Source organism: Berghia stephanieae, chromosome 11, assembly GCF_034508935.2.
Source record: "Berghia stephanieae isolate SIO BIC M18660-M18661 chromosome 11, UCSD_Bste_1.3, whole genome shotgun sequence".
NCBI lineage: Eukaryota > Metazoa > Mollusca > Gastropoda > Nudibranchia > Aeolidiidae > Berghia > Berghia stephanieae.
In genome coordinates, this window is record NC_088370.1 from 19,337,205 (window position 1) to 19,354,704 (window position 17,500).

A 17,500-nucleotide genomic window follows, 5' to 3' on the forward strand; every position below is an offset into this window, starting at 1 on the left:
AGATATGAATAATGTATCTTTTATAGATAGTTCGAAGATGACGTCACTCAATCCGCGTTTATGAATAATGCTCACTGAACTGTATTAACGTGACTATAAACGTTCATGGATACACACAGTTTTGTGTGTTGGTCCGTTATACTGCCGGATGGCAATGTTATGAGCTTCTTAGCCAAGCGCATACTATCTATAGATGTTAATCGCTAATTAATTTTACCACTGAGAACTCTTGAATTTTACAGTAACACGCACAACATATGGCCTATTTTCATGTAGGGGCGTCGAGTGGACATAGAGCAGAACTTTTTTCGGACAAAGACAAGGCTGTTAACGGCCAGGTACTTATTTTACACCTGATTATTGTGAGAGAATGTGAGTAAAGAGTCGCCTTTTCCAAGGACTCAACTATGCGCCGATTGAGGCTCAAATCCAGGACCTTCCGATCCGAAAGCGATCGTCATACCACTAGACCTCATAGCCGCAGAATATGGAACCATATTGTTAACAAATTATACGGGTAAATCTATTATTTTAGAATGCAAGACTGCGTCCTTGATTTTTAACTCATCGTTAATAAGCTAAATTTTAAACCAGTTGTTTTTCCAATGAGCAAAACATAATTAGTAAATTCTAGTGCAATCAAAACCATACTGTCATATTACAACGAAATTGGCGTCAACAATACTCTTCAACAGTCATAACGTCACTTCCTTCCTAATGACGCATGGTAACTTAGTAAAACTGGCTCTAAACTATCGGAACAATGGCGGACGCCCGTATGAAATAGTTCTCCGGCGAGCATAAAGGGCATCCAGAGGGGAAAAAAACAACATAAATTTGATCATGTTTTGACTTTTACACATTCTGATCACAAGGCATATGAAAAGTTCTAGCCAGCATGAAAAATAAAAAGTTATGATTTTCCTTGTTTAGAACTACGATGGCCGCCGTTGCCGGGCGGCGTGACATCAGACTATTGAATCGTATTGGGATGATCAAGATTCCATTTCCATGTGCTCGAGGTCATTGATCGCATTGCAAGGTGTGCTCAAAATGACCCACTTAGTGGAAAGTGTTCGCAGTTTTACAAATACCCAACGTCATAATTAGGTCATTTTGCTCAGGATGAATCATGGGTATGTTTACAACTTTCATAAACGTGTTAACGTGTATTGAGAAATGTCCAATCGTTGTACAGCAACAAACTATGTGATCGATGACTAGGCTGGACGAAAACATGAATGCAGATCGCTCCCATTGAAGTATTGATTTCTTATAGATAGTATGCGCTTGGATAAGCTCATAACATTGCCGTCCGGAAGTATAACGGACCAACACACAAAACTGTGTGTATCCATGAATGTTTATAGTCGGGTTAATACAGTTCAGTGAGCATAAAAATAAATGCGGATGGCAAAAAACAATAACAAAGACCCGAGTGACGTCATCTTCGAACTATCTATACGGCTAGTAATCTTAACCCTCTCCTTACCACCTATTGGAAAATCGTCATATTTCTTACGATGCAACCATCATTTTTCTCATCCAGATTTCATTTCTTTTGCTATAGCTACAAAAACTTTACATTCTGTGACAGAGTTCATATTGTCGAACAATATTACGTATAAAATGTGCTTGTTACTTTCTGTTTGAGAAAGATATGTATATATTTCTGTTGGGTGGGTGTGAAGGTTTTGGGGAAAATTCTGAAAATGGCTGGTAAGGATAGGGTTAAAGCCTATTTTAATTCCAAGGTTAAAGCCCTATAGACTACGGGTCATGGTTGTAACACACGCAAACGGGGCTAGGGGCTGTGCTTTTAGTCAGTCTAGGTTGTAAGTGGCGGATTCATATGGAATTCTCGAAATTTCTCCCCCAACAATTTTCCAGCATATCGCCACGAAGGTAGGTGATTACTTGTATGGATGCTATAGATAGTTCGAAGTTGACGTCATTCAGGTCTTTGTTATTGTTTTTTGCCATTCTTGTTTATGAGTAATGCTCACTGAACTGTATTAACCTGTCTTTAAATTTTCATGGATACAGATAATTTTGTGTGTTGGTTCGTTATACTTCCGGATGGCAATGTTATGAGCTTCTAAGCCAAGTGCATACTATCTATAGAATGTGCTTGTTACATTTCTGTTTGAGTAAGATATATCTATTTTTCTGTTGGGTGGGTGTGAAGGTTTTGGGGGAAATTCTGAAAATGGCTGGTAAGGAGAGGGTTAAAGCCCTATAGAATACGGGTCATGGTTAATGGTTGTAGCACCCGTGAAAGGGACTGTGCTTTTAGTCAGTCGTTTAGGTTGTAAGTGGCGGCTTCATATGGAATAATCTAAATTTCTCTTCAACAATTTTCCAGGATATCGCCACGAAGGTAATAAATTATTTGTATTGATGTTCTGCGTTTACTTAAAAAAAAAAACAATCATAACAATGCCAGCCGGAATTTCGTACCAACAGACAAAACTTTTTGTTAAACCTTAAACGTCTTCGATAAAACAATGATGATGTCACCCAGGTCTCTGTTTTTGTTGTTGTTTTGTTTTTGGTTTGTTTTTTGTCTTTTTTTTTTTGTTTGTTTGTTTGTTTGTTTGTTTGTTTGTTTTTATTTTTTTTTTTTTTTGGGGGGGGGTTGCCATCCATGTTTGTGAGTAATTGGATTCGGTAGTCTGACGTCACGCCACCCGGCAACGGAACCCATCTTGGTTCTAAACAAAGAGAATCATTACTTTTTATTCTTCATGCTGACTAGAATTTTTTATATGCCTTGTGATCAGAATGTGTAAAAGTCAAAACATGATCACATTTATGAGGTTTTTTTCCTTTGGATACGCTTTTATGCTCACCGGGGAAATATTTTATACGGGCGTCCGCCATTGTTCCGATAGTTTAGAGCCAGTGCTACTAAGTTACCATGCGTCATAAGGAAGGAAGTGACGTTACGACTGTTGAAGAGTAGTCTCACTAAACTGTATCAACCAGACAAAACACACGTGCACATCGTTTTGTGCCTTGGTCCGTTATACCGTAGCTATAGATAGTATGCAGATGACGTCACTCAGGTCTTTGTTATTGTTTTTTGCCATCCGCGTTTATGAGTAATGCTCACTGAACTGTATTAACCCGACTATAAACGTTCATGGATACACACCGTTTTGTGTGCTGGTCCGTTATACTTCCGGATGGCAATGTTATGAGCTTCGTAGCCAAGCGCATACTATCTATACGTAAAAGTATAGATAGAACGAAGATGACGTCACTCATGACTTTGTTATTGTTTATTTGCCATCCACGTTTATGAGTAATTCTCACTAAACTGTATTAGCCAGATTATAAACGTTTAAGGTTACACATAATGTTGTGTATTGGTCCGTTATACTTCCGGATGGCAATGTTATGAGCTTCTTAGCCAAGCGCATACTATCTAAAGATAGTTCAAAGATGACGTCACTCAGGTCTTTGTTATTGTTTTTTGCCATCCGCGTTTATGAGTAATGCTCACTGAACTGTTTTAACCCGATTATAAACGCTCATGGATACACAGTTTTGTGTGTTGGTCCGTTATTCTTCCGGATGGCAATGTTATGAGCTTCTTAGCCAAGCGCATACTATATACCGTAGCTATCGTAAAGATAGCCTGGCACTGACGAAATAATGACGTCAAAATGCCAGTCTTTGGCCACAAAAGAAAACAAATCGTGAGTTGTATTCAATAGTTCAACCAATGAAATAACTTGTTTCCATGAACGCTACTAACGACAACTCACTAGGCGGTGCAACAACCAAATAATGACATCAATATGTCAGTCTTTACTTTCTCTATCCCGACGAAAAAAAGTGATATAAGGACAACAACAAAAAAAAGAGCAAAGTCACATTCTAATAATTATTTTAATGCCTAATTTTCAAGCGAAAGTAAAATCTTTACCGATATAGATAGAATGCGCTTGGCAAAGGAGTTCACAACATTGCCATCCGGAAGTATAATGGACCAACACACAAACTCTGTGTAACCATGAACTTTTATAGATACTTCGAAGATGACGTCACTCATGTGTTTGTTATTGTTTTTGCCATCCGCGTTTATGAGTAATGTTCACTGAACTATATTAACCTGACTATAAACTTTCATAGATACACACAGTTTTGTGTGTTGGTCCGTTTACTTCCGGATGGCAATGTTATGAGCTTCTTAGCCAAGCGCATAGTATCTATAGTCTGGTTAATACAGTTTAGTGAGAACAACTCACAAACGCGGATGGCAAGAACAATAACAAAGGCCTGAGTGACGTCATCTGCATACTATCTATAAACAGTTAAGTGCGGCTAAGTGGTCTTGTGGTATGACACTCGCTTTCAGATCGAAAGGTCCTGGGTTCGAGCCTCACTCCGCGCATAGTTGAGACCTTGGAAAAGACTCTTTACTGACATTCTCTCACCGTACTCATGTGTAAAATGGGTACCTGGCCGTCAACAGCGTTGTCTCTGTTGGAAAAATTTCAAATTCGTCTCAGAGGCGTCATGTCTCCTTCTACGTGTTACATGTTGCTGTTGGTCAGGGCCCCTTTTGTAAAATACTAACGAAAGAGTGAAAATGGAAAGGCTTCGTATGGGAACAAAACAGACAATGGACGTTTCGGGTACAAACCCTTCGTCAGCACAACAATACACAAATAAACGTGGAAAACAAATAAAATATAATGAAAAATAACTTGTATCGTCTGTACTCGATGGTGGTTGCAGTATGAATGAAATGTTAGCGTGGCGTGGGTAGAGGATAGGGTGCCCCAGGGGGGTGATCTGATTGATAAGAAAAGTTCAGCGTCAGGGAACAGAACTTTCCAGAAAAAAATGAAAGCTCTTTGAGAACAAGTAGTGGATATTGCGCTATTTAAAAGCTCTAAAAGCTCTGATAGGGAATGAGATTAGCGGAAGAGTAGCGTCCCTTTATTGGACGTCACCCATAGTCTGTGACATCACCGGCGGAAAGTTATTAGCGAGAGAACGTCATGTTGGTTGTGCGCATGCGCTAATCTCATTCCCTATTGCTTTCTCTTTTTAAAAAAAAAAACTAATTTTGCATGTCCAAAAGCACAAACCAATACAACTTGCTGCTAGTGATTAATTTAAAACACAAAATTTGCTTATGTTTTTCTGTTTCATCATATTGTGCGGCGATGCGGTCTAATGGTATGATATGAAAGTCTTGGGTTCGAGTCCCGTTCTGAGCGCTGCATTGTTGAGCCATTAGAAAAGGCCTTTTATTTACATTCTCTCGCCGTAACGAGGTGTAAAATGAGTATCTGACCGTTAACAGCGTTGTCTCTGTTTGTAATATCACCTAACAGCCCCCCCCCCCCTCCTCCTCTCCCTCACCTTGTTATTATCGGGACAAAACCCCCCGAACCCCTCTTCAACTCTAACTAAAAATACTATAGATTGTATGCGCTTGGCTAAGAAGTTCACAACATTGCCATCCGGAAGTATAACGGACCAACACACAAAACTGTGTGTATCCGTGAACGTTTATAGTCGGGTTAATACAGTTAAGTGAGCATTACTCATAAACGCGGATGGCAAAAAACAATAACAAAGACCTGAGTGACGTCATCTTCGAACTATCTATAACGTACCATCACCCAAAACGTTGTGTTATCTTGAACGTGTAAAGTCTGATTGATACAATATAGTGAAAAGTAATCACCACAATGGCTGTCTAAATTGGATCCAATAGTCTGACGTCATGTCGCCCAGCAACGGCGGCCATCGTGGTTCTAAACAAAGAAAATCGGTACTTTTTATTTTTTATGCTGGCTAGAACTTTTCATATGTCTTGTGATCAGAATGTGTAAAAGTCAAAACATGATCAGATTTATAATGTTTTTTTTCCCCCTCTGGATACGCTTTTATGCTCGTCGGAGAAATATTTCATAAGGGCGTCCGCCATTGTTCCGATAGTTTAGAGCCAGTTACTAAGTTACTATGCGTCATTACGAGGGAAGTGACGACATGAATGTTGAAGCGTATTACTAAGCTTAAAAGAGTATGTACCACCCAATCGATGACTAGTTATCACACGATGACTCGACTATAAACGTTCATGGATACACACAGTTTTGTGTGTTGGTCCATTATACTTCCGGATGGCAATGTTGTTAGATTCTTAGCCAAGCGCATACTATCTATTGATCCATCTGTAGAAGAGTGGGTATAAGACACAAACCATCGATAGTAAATCATGTGTAGTTCTCTTTGTTAACCAATCACTACCATTGTTTACATTATGACGTCTGTCCGAGAGGCGTGGTTATCTATGTGCCTATCCCTTTGACAAATAACGCTAAGTAATGTTTCAAAGTCCGTAAACTGTGTGTCCTATCAACAACTAGACGTTAAAAGTCTGGTCAAAGGCTCTCTTAAGGACGATATACGGCTTGTACCAACATATACCTACAACTATGTGTAACTTTGACATTTCTAATTTATAGAGGCTGTGCGCTTGGCTAAAGCTCACAACATTGCCATCAAGAAACATAACGGACTAACACACAAAACGGTATGTAACCTTGGAGTTTTATTTGTGGTAAAAAAAAAATATAACAAAGACTTGAGTGACATCACCTTCGTTCAATCTATAGATAGTATGCGCTTAGCTTAGAAGCTCATAACATTGCCATCCGGAAATATAACGGACCAACCCACAAAACTTTGTGTAACCTTGAACGTTTATAGTCTGGTTAACACAGTTTAGTGAGAAGTACTCATAAACGCGGATGGCAAAAAACAATAATAAAGGCTTGAGTGACGTCATCTTCATACTCTCTATAGCCTGGTTAATAGATAGTATGCAGATGACGTCACTCAGGCCTTTGTTATTGTTTTTGCCATCCGCGTTTGTGAGTTGTTCTGACTAAACTGTATTAACCAGACTATAGATAGTATGCAGATGACGTCACTCAGGCCTTTGTTATTGTTTTTGCCATCCGCGTTTGTGAGTTGTTCTCACTAAACTGTATTAACCAGACTATAAAAGTTCATGGTTACACAGAGTTTGTGTGTTGGTCCGTTATACTTCCGGATGGCAATGTTGTGAACTCCTTGGCCAAGCGCATTCTATCTATAAAAGTTCATGGTTACACAGAGTTTGTGTGTTGGTCCGTTATACTTCCGGATGGCAATGTTGTGAACTCCTTGGCCAAGCGCATTCTATCTATACTCTTTAGTGAGAACTACTCATAAAATGACTGGCTAAAAACAATAACAAAGAGCTGAGTAACGTCAACATCGTTCTATCTATATTATGAGCGGACTCGTGTTGTATTATATAACAGTCACAGAAACGTCGCCATCGTTAACTTATTGCCTGACACTAAAACCCACTAATACCCATATTTTGACCTCATTTTTATGTTTGTGAACCACCTAGTCTTTAGTAGTAGTCAAGGAAACTAGTGATTGCATTGATGGAACTATTGAATACAACTCAAGATTTGTTTTCTTTTGGGGCCAAAGACTTGTCTTTTAACGTAATTTGTTGGTCAGTGTCAGGCCATTGGTTTACGAAAGCCATGGGCATAGTCTGTAGCCATCGTTAATATATATATATATATATATATATATATATATATATATATATATATATATATATATATATAGCCTGACACGAGAACCGTAGCCACGCTAGAACCCTCCAGGACTGGCAGTTTGACGTCATTTTTTTTTAGGTTTGTGTAGCGTCTAGTGAGTTGTAGTTAGTAGAGCTCAAGGAAACAAGTTCCCTCATTGATTGAACTATTGAATACAACTCACGATTTGTTTTCTTTTATGGCAAAAGACTGGCATTTTGACGTCATTTTTTGGTCAGTGTCAGGCTATAACTTTACCATGACCACGCATAGTCACTCCATTCACATTTTTCACACAGTTTGTTGTGGGTTGCATTGTGAACGGTTAGACTAACGTTAGTGAGTTGAAGTACCATTTTGATTGTAATCATGGTGAGTTTTAGAACTTAAAACGTGCAAAACGCGTTAATTCCTTTGGCTTGTGCAGTGTAGTTTGGCGTGTGAGAACTTGCTGATAGAGTAAGAGCAAAAAAAAGCTTACTATATATAGTATGCGCTTGGCTAAGGAGTTCGCAACATTGCCAGCCGGAAGTATAACAGACCAACAGACAAAACTGTGTGTAATGACGTTAGTTTATAGTCAGGTTAATACATTTTAATGAGAATTACTCATAAACGCGGATGGCAAAAAGCAATAACAAAGACCTACCTGAGTTGACGTCAACTTCATTCTATCTATAGATCTTTCGAAGGTGACGTCACTTCGGTCTTTGTTATTGTTTTTTGCCATCCGCATTTATGGGTAATTCTCACTAATCTGTATTAGTCAGACTATAGACAGTATGCGCTTGGCCAAGAAGCTCATAATATTGCCATCCGGAAGTATAACTGACCAACACACAAAACTGTGTGTATCCATGAACGTTTATAGTCAGGTTAATACAGTTCAGTGAGCATTACTCATAAACGCGGATGGCAAAAAGCAATAACAAAGACCTGAGTGACGTCATCTTTGAACTATCTATAAGCGATCATGGTTACACACAGTTTTGTGTGTTGGCCAGCTATACTTCCGGATGGCAATGTTGTGAACTTCTTAGCCAAGTGCATACTATCTATAGTCCGTTCCAAGTCCTGTGCGCATGAAATATCGCAAATTCCTCCAAAGTTACGAAATGTGGTGCCGTGATTTATTGCATGCGGGCTTAGATATATTTTAAGTGACATTACGAATTTTTAATACCGATAGGGAAAAACAAAACAGTTTTCTTACAATGCCTTTGATCTTTTCATCGTTTGCAATAAAATATGACTCAAACTTACATCTAGTGTGTTGATTCTCTTTCCCGTGGGGAAAATATTCACAACAAAGTTGGATTCAGTGGTGTAGCTTAGCAAATACTTTTGGAGTTGTATGTTATAGTGTAACAATAGATATCATTTCACCCTCTCATGGCCAACTCTAGGAAAATCGTCACATTCGTAACGATACAACCAACATTTTCCTTTTTCAAATTTCTTTTGTACATCATAAAATTTAAAGAAAATGAACAGTGTGTTGTAGAGCATGTTTTGCTAAATAAACTATGTATCGCAAGATCTTTACTGTTATTGTGTTTGAGTGATAAACAAATATATTTGTGTGTTAGTTGGGTGTGACGTTTTGGGCAAAATCCTGAAAATGGCTGGTAAGGAGAGGGTTAAATAGTACTTAATAGTGTTGAAAAAACTCACAGCGCTTATACTTTATCTCTTCCCTGGTGGAAAACGAACATGTAATATATATTGGACGACACGAGCAGCCTGTTAGGTGTTTATACACTTTTTGGACAAAGACATTGATGTTTTAAAAAATCAAAACAAGGGAGGGGGAGGGGGGGGAGGGGGGGAGGTGGGAGGGGAGGGGGGGGAGGTGGGAGGGGAGGTGGGGGGGGGGGGGATCCTCTAAATTTCCACGCCGTTTTTGAAAGGACAAGGAGAGATGTCTTTCCCAAATCCTCGACCAACTGTTGAGCAAGACAATTCATAAAGGTCGCACAAGACATGTCACGAAAACCCACTGATCGCCCATCGAGCACGGTACATGTTTGTCATTCTTGAATGGGCATGATCTATATTACCATTTCATGTCATTGGTCACATTGGAATATGTGCTCAAAGTGACCCGCATAGTGAAAAGTGCTCACAGTTTTTGAAATATCTGACATCACGATTAGCCGTTTTGTTCAGCTTGACACATGGGTATGTTTACAACTTTCATAAACAAAGCAGCGTGTTTATATTTCTGAGGAAATATCTAATCGTTGGACAGCAACAAATCATGTGATTGATGGCTTGGTTGGACAAAAACATGAATATAGATCGCTCCTATTATGTTCACTGGGAAAAGGGGGTGCTTTAAATGTGAAATGTCACTGAATCTAAACTTCTTTAACTCTGTGTTCCATGTAATTTTTGTACAGTAAAACCTTTCAAAGAAACTGCAGTTTTCAAATACAAGAGTTGCATAAACAAAATGACATAATTATTAATTTGACCTCTCCACTCTGAGTTCCTGTTTGTGGGCAATCTATTAATAATGTAGCTATTCGGCCGCATGCCATGACGAAGAATTCCAGGCTTCATCTCTCTTGAGAAATACTTCAACATGTGTTGCCCGGTTTTCCTCACGTTAGTTCTTGCCCGGTTGAGTGTCATCGTAGCCTTCGTAAAGTTATGGTCTGAGACTGACCAAAAAATGACGTCAAAATGCCAGTCTTTTGCCACAAAAGAAAACAAATTGTGAGTTGTATTCAATAGTTCAACCGATGAAATAACTTATTTCCATGAGCTCTACTAACGACAACTCACTAAGCGGTGCAAAAACCAAATAATGACGTCAAACTGCCAGTCCTCTTGGATTTCAGTATCAGGCTATAGATAGAACGAAGATGACGTCACTCAAGCCTTTGTTATTGTATTTTGCCATCCGCGTTTGTGAGTGATTCTCACTAAGCTGAATTAACTAGACTATAAAAGTTCATGGTTACACATGGTTTTGTGTGTTGGTCCGTTATACTTCCGGATGGCAATGTTATGAGCTTCTTTGCCATCGCCTACTATCTATAGATAGAATGCGCTTGGCCAAGGAGTTCACAACATTGCCATCCGGAAGTATAACGGACCAACACACAAACTCTGTGTAACCATGAACGTTTATAGTCAGGTTAATACTGTTTAGTGAGAACAACTCACAAACGCGGATGGCAAAAACAATAACAAAGGCCTGAGTGACGTCATCTTCGAACTATCTATAGATAGTATGCAGATGACGTCACTCAGGCTTTTGTTATTGTTTTTGCCATCCGCGTTTGTGAGTTGTTCTGACTAAACTGTATTAACCAGACTATAAAAGTTCATGGTTACACAGAGTTTGTGTGTTGGTCCATTATACTTCCGGATGGCAATGTTGTGAACTCCTTGGCCAAGCGCATTCTATCTATAGCCTGATACTAAAATCCAAAAGGACTGGCAGTTTCACGTCATTATTTGGTTTTTGCACCACCTAGTGAGTTGTCGTTAGTAGAGCTCATGGAAACAAGTTATTTCACTGGTTGAACTATTGAATACAACTCACGATTTGTTTTCTTTTGTGGCAAAAGACTGGCATTTTGACGTCATTTTTTGGTCAGTATCAGGCCATAACTTTACGAAGGCCACGTTTTGAGGCATCCTTTCAATTCCTTGACGAAAGATTCGACGTTATACTTCTGGATGGCAATGTTATGAGCTTCTTAGCCAAGTGCATACTATCTATAACACAACGATGGCTACGGTGTCACCCACTCTCTTCTGGATAGCTATGCTCCACATGGGAGGTTTTCCGTCGGGCCGTGGATGGCGTCATTGAAGGGGATGAGATGATAAAGTAAGAAATGAACGAATTCGAAGGTTGACTGAAGTGAAGAATGTATGAATAAAGATGAGAGAAGATTGATTGAAATGGTTCGGACATGTAAAGAGGAAGTACGTGGGAAGGAAAGTATTGGACTTACAAATAGCAGGAAAGAGGAAAAAGGGACGCACAGAGACAAGATGGTGGGATAAGGTAAAGGATGATATGAAAGAACTAGGCCTGGAGGAAGATGATGCGCTGAACCGAGATGCATGGAGATGTGGCATTCATTATGGTAACCCTGCAAAATGCGGGATAAGCTGAAGCATGAAGAAGAAGAAGAAGATTGAAGGGGATGAGAAGGGGGTTTGATAGTTCAGTTGATAGAGCATTCGCTTCACATGCAAAAAAAGACCGAGATCATTCCCATGTGAAATCGAGATTTTTCTCACCTCTTTGCCTACCCAGCCCTGATCGGGTAGCTTGGTCTGATAATATGGCGGAAAGTACTTTGCAATAGACTAGCGGCATATCCAAAGGATAGCAAGCAGTTGTTAATGTCTGTTTCACGCCATAGAAACCGGGATAAACTCCGGCTTCATGGGCCTAATGGTCTCTGTAGGACTATATTGTTAAATGGAAGGGTATATAGTTAGCAAAGCTTAACAAATTTCAAGGATCTATGACAAAATTGAGTATTTTATGAAAGAGGAACAGTTTTGGTACGTCTATAGATAGTTCAAAGATGACGTCACTCAGGTCTTTGTTATTGTTTTTTTTTTTTGCCATCCGCGTTTATGAGTAATGCTCACTGAACTGTATTAACCTGACTATAAACGTTCATGGATAAACACAGTTGTGTGTGTGTTGGTTCGTAATACTTCCGGGTGGCAATGTTATGAGCTTCTTTGCCAAGCGCATACTATCTATAGGTCATTTGGTACGTTCGCACCCCACGAATGAAATTGGGTTGAATAACCGGTCATTTATAATGCACTATGACTAGTATTAATTACACTGAAAGTAATAGATACCAACTATTGTGTATATTAGTTTGGTGGGATTGCTGAATCTCAAATTATCATTAATCGTTCTCGGAGATTGCCATGTTCTGATGTGCCAAATCTTTCTATGCAGTCTGTTTTGGATTGTGTGTTGTAGTAATGCTGGTATTGGGGTTCTTTGATTGGATGAATAAGGATTTTGAGCCCAAAATTTGTCGCGTTTTAGTATTTTGTTAACTCTCTCCTAACCGATCATTTTCAGTATTTTCCCAAAATGGCAGACTTACCCAGCAGAATTTTTTTTTTAACTCAAACAATCTCTCTACAAAATAAATTTATGTTATTATGAATTAAACAAAGATGATTCTTCCAAGTTTGTGATGTACAAAATTAATCTGAATAAGAACAAATGTATATTGAATCCTAACAAATGTGGTGATTTTTGCTGTAGGTGGTAAGGAGAGGGTTAATTTTTAAAAGCAATTATATTCCTTTTTATCTATTACTTTATACAGTCTTCTGGCATTTATTCATGTTTTATTGTCATCTCCCGCGTCAAATCGCAGCCTGAGTAAACTCATAGCCTGACACTGGCCAAAGCAGTAGTATGTTTTAATACAGAAAACGGTAGGGGCTGCCTGAAGCCTGTGATCGTTAAAATACTAACGAAAGAGTGAAAATGGAGACGTTTCGTGTATATATTGCCATACCGTATTTTTGGACTGTCCCTATCAGACATTGTCTGTATCGTTCCTTTACGAAGCCTCTCCGTTTTCGTTATAATAATAATAATAATAATAATAATAATAATAATAATAATAATAATAATAATAATAATAATAATAATAATAATGATGATGATGATGATGATGATGATGATGATGATAATAATAATAATAATAATAATAATAATAATAATAATAATAATAATAATAATAATAATAATAATAATAATACACATTTATACAGCGCTCATTCTCGTGTTAAACACAAGCTCTGGGCACTTTACAATATAAATTATCAATTTTGAGTTGTTGTTGTTTTTAATGCAATGAATTCATAGCCAAATCAAGGATTCATAGTGTTAGTAGGTTATGATACACGTTGACGACCTCCAAAAGAAAGTGAACAATGAGTTGTGTTCAACAGTAAAAGCCGAGACTGAAATAAAGAGACGGGAAAACTTATGGAGTGGCAATAGATAGACCAACGTTGACGTCACTAAACAAACATTACGAGCCAGAGGATGTTTGGGCAGCTATGTGGTCTTGTGGTATGACAATCGCTTTCGGATCGGAAGTTCCTGGGTTCGAGCGTCGCTCTGCGCATAGTTGAATCCTTGGAAAAAGGTTCTTTACCCACATCCTCTCATCGTACTTAGGTTTAAAATGTGTACCTGGCCGTTAAAAGCGTTGTCTCTGTCCGGAAATAATGTAATATCGCCTAACAGGCGTCATGTTCCGTCCTACATGTTAAATGGTGCTGTTGTCCAGGGACCCCTTGTAAAGCACTTTGAGCATGTTTAGTGGATATTGCGTTATATAAGAGCTCAATTTAAACAAAAATAATTTTATTATGCCAGCGACCTTAAACCTAAATAAAAAAATTAAAATGTAATCAACCAGTTTACTGCCGTATCTAGAAAAACAGGTATTTGAAAATTTGGCCAGAAAACTCGTCTTGCAAATATCGAGTGATTTAAATGACCCACAACTTGGGGGAAAAAAACTCTCAAACCAAGGACTAAGAAATACTTCGGCCAGTCCCAGGTTTGAGAGTTTGTGCCAAGATTGAGGACATTCAAACCGATCGACATAATTTGGACGAGTTTTCTGGCTAAATTGTTAAATATCTGTTTTGTTTTGGGGTTTGTTTTTTGTTTTGGTATTTTTGTTTTGTTTTGTTTTGTTTTTTTGTTTGTTTGTGTGTGTGTGTGTGTGTGTGTGTTTTTGTTTTTGTTTTTGTTTTTTTGTTTTTGTTTTTTGTTTTTGTTTTTTGTTTTTTTTTTTTGTTTTGTTTTTTCAAAATACGGCAATTAACTGCGTTGTGAAGTAACTCAACTGTGGTGATTCTATCATTATAAACGTCTCCTATAATTTATATACGCATATTATTGTATTTTGTTCGCGGAATGTAAACCATTGACAATTATTTCATAATAATGTTGTGGACAATAAATATTTATTATTCTTAATATTATAATCTGTCAGACGCTTTCGGAAATAAAACACAGCTTTTGTGCATTAACGTGACCAATCGTCTCATAACGGTGATATATCGGTGTGAAAATGATAATTAAATAGATAAATAATTAAATAAATAAAACTCCCTTTATTCATCCCAAGGGGGAAAATTTGTCTCCTAGGTCTATTCCAAGGCGTCAGCCGTAGTGCAGCGCCACAAAATGAGCTAGAGCGAGGTGACGACTTGCTCAAGCCCACAAAGCACAGTTAGCGGCGGGTGATCGAACTCGGTACCTTTCGGATACGAAGCAAAAACCGTACCGCAGAGCGATACCAAATTTGAAATAGAATTTATGTCCTCGTCGAAAAGAGTGAGTTTTATTAACTTATTAATGGAGTAAATTTTTGGGGGGTGTGACGAACGTCCCAAAACGACCTTTTGACACAGCCTCTATTTGAGCTTTCCGATAGCTCAATTGGTAGAGCACTCGCTTCACAAGCAAAGGGACCGGGTGCAGTCGGAAATTTTTTTTTCAGACTCAACCCCCCCCCCCTCTCCCTCTGTCCACCCCGCAGTGATTGGGTAGCTGGGTCTGTTAGGTCTGGTGGAACGTACCTACTTTGTGATAGACTAGCATCCTAGCCAAAGGGTAGCAAGCAATTGCTAATGTCCGTTTCACGCTACAGAAACGGGAATAGATCCCGGCTCCATGGGCCTGGAGGTCCTAAAGGATTTTTTTTTTCTTTCCTACAATTCAAATGTCCCAAATCTGATCATTTTTAATAACTTTAAAAAATGAAATTACCTAAATTCATCCCATAGGTGAAATTTGTCTCTGGGCTCTATTCCAAGCGAAGACTGGAATAACCCAGGCGTCAGCCGCAGTGCAGCGCCGCAAATTGAGCTAAGGCGAGGTGAGGTGACTTGCTCAAGGCCACACAGCGCAACGGCGAGTGATCGAACTCAGTACCTTTCGGGTACGAAGCAAAGACCTTATCGCTGAGCCACGCTTCCCCCCCCCCCCCTTTCCCCCAGCTTAAAGTCAGTTATTTTCAATTTAGTTTATTCAGACATATTACCAGTGTGTCGCGATGGGAAACACATATTATTTTCAAAAAGGGCTTTATATTCAGTCTATGCCTTGGTTTTATGCTAGAATTGTTTGGGGTGTGTTTGTGTCTGCCCTATTCATGATGGTGCCCCCATAGGGCTTTGACAGCTTTTAGCTTTTTACAGCTAATGTTTATGCTAGATTTGTGTCAACAACACAGAAACAGTTAAATTGTATTGTGCAGGTAGAAAATATCAAGAGAAAGGATTTGGAATTCTTGTTGATAATAAATCAACATCAAAGTGCTATTTTGGATCATGTTGCAATCTCAGAAAGAGTTATTTTAAGAGAGGTGACATCTTGTTCTCTAGTGTAAATAGATTATCCTGATCGTTAATAAAGATAATCCATCCTCGTTCTCTTACGCTGGAATAATAATAATAATAATAATAATAATAATAATAATAATAATAATATAATTATTATTATTATTATTATTATTATTATTATTATTATTATTATTATTATTATTATTATTATTATTATTATTATTATTATTATTATTATTATAATCATAGAATTAAACGAATGAGAATACGTACGAAGCCTAAAAAGTGTCCACCAATGAAAGCATTCAGCGCCATTATATCTTGGGTTGGGAATGTAAGCATTACCATTCATTCGGTCTCTATGTCAACATAACGACACAAGAAAAACAACAAACACTATCAAAATCCACAATAAAATGATTCAGAACTGTTGTGTATATCTATGGCACAATGAAGCTGTCAAAAAATGAATGTGTGTAATCATGTATTATAATAACCTATAATGTGTTTTCCAACCACCACATCATCACTGTCACTACTACTACAACCACCATTACCACTTCATAACTACCGCAATTAATACAACCACCACCACTGCATCATTATACCGACGACTACACCACCACCACATCATCATCACCACTACAACGACCACCACTCCATCATCATCACTACCACTACTACTACACTATCACTACCACCACTATTACAACCACCACCACCACATCATCATCACGACCACTACAACTGCAACAACCACCACCACATCATCATCACTACCTCTACTGCTACAACCACCACCACAATATCATCACTACCACTACTACTACAACCACCAGTACCACATCATTATCACTACCACTACTACAACCACCACCACAATATCATCACTACCACTACTACCACAACCACTAGCACCACATCATTATCACTACCACTACTGCACCACCACCAGCACATCATCATCACTACCACTACTACTACAACCACCACAACCACATCGTCATCACTACCACTACTACTGCAACCACCACCACCACCATATCATCACCATTACAACTACTACTACAACCACCACCACCACATCATCATCACTACCACTACTACTACAACCACCACCACATCATCATCACTATCACTACTACTACAACTACAACCACCACCACATTATCATCACTACCACTACTACTGCAACCACCACCACCACATCATCATCACTACCACTACTACTACAACCACCACCACATCATCATCACTATCACTACTACTACAACTACAACCACCACCACATTATCATCACTACCACTACTACTACAACCACCACCACCATATCATCATCATTGAAATATCTTTTTTTTTAATTCAGCTTTATATAGTGCAATATCTACTAAATGTGCTCAAAGCGCTTTACAAGGAGTCCCTGGTCAACATTTAACATGTAGGACGGGACATGACGCCTGTTAGGCGATATTACATTTGTTCGGACA

At 38.6% G+C, this 17,500-nt stretch overlaps 1 protein-coding gene and 1 long non-coding RNA gene across 3 annotated transcripts in view; one reads left to right on the forward strand and one right to left on the reverse strand.

Moving 5' to 3' along the window:
- Nucleotides 1–17,500, reverse strand: part of LOC144956713 (uncharacterized) — a 224,672-nt gene that overhangs the window by 118,652 nt on the left and 88,520 nt on the right. The gene's annotated exons all lie outside the window — the stretch shown is intronic.
- LOC144956787 (MFS-type transporter SLC18B1-like) overlaps nt 15,796–17,500 on the forward strand; it is a 49,229-nt gene continuing 47,524 nt past the window's right edge. The window contains exon 1 of one of the 2 annotated variants that reach the window (XM_078887501.1): nt 15,796–16,036. The gene's annotated coding sequence lies outside the window, so the exon portion shown is untranslated. The remainder of the gene's footprint in view (nt 16,037–17,500) is intronic. The other variant, XM_078887502.1, reaches the window with a different exon arrangement.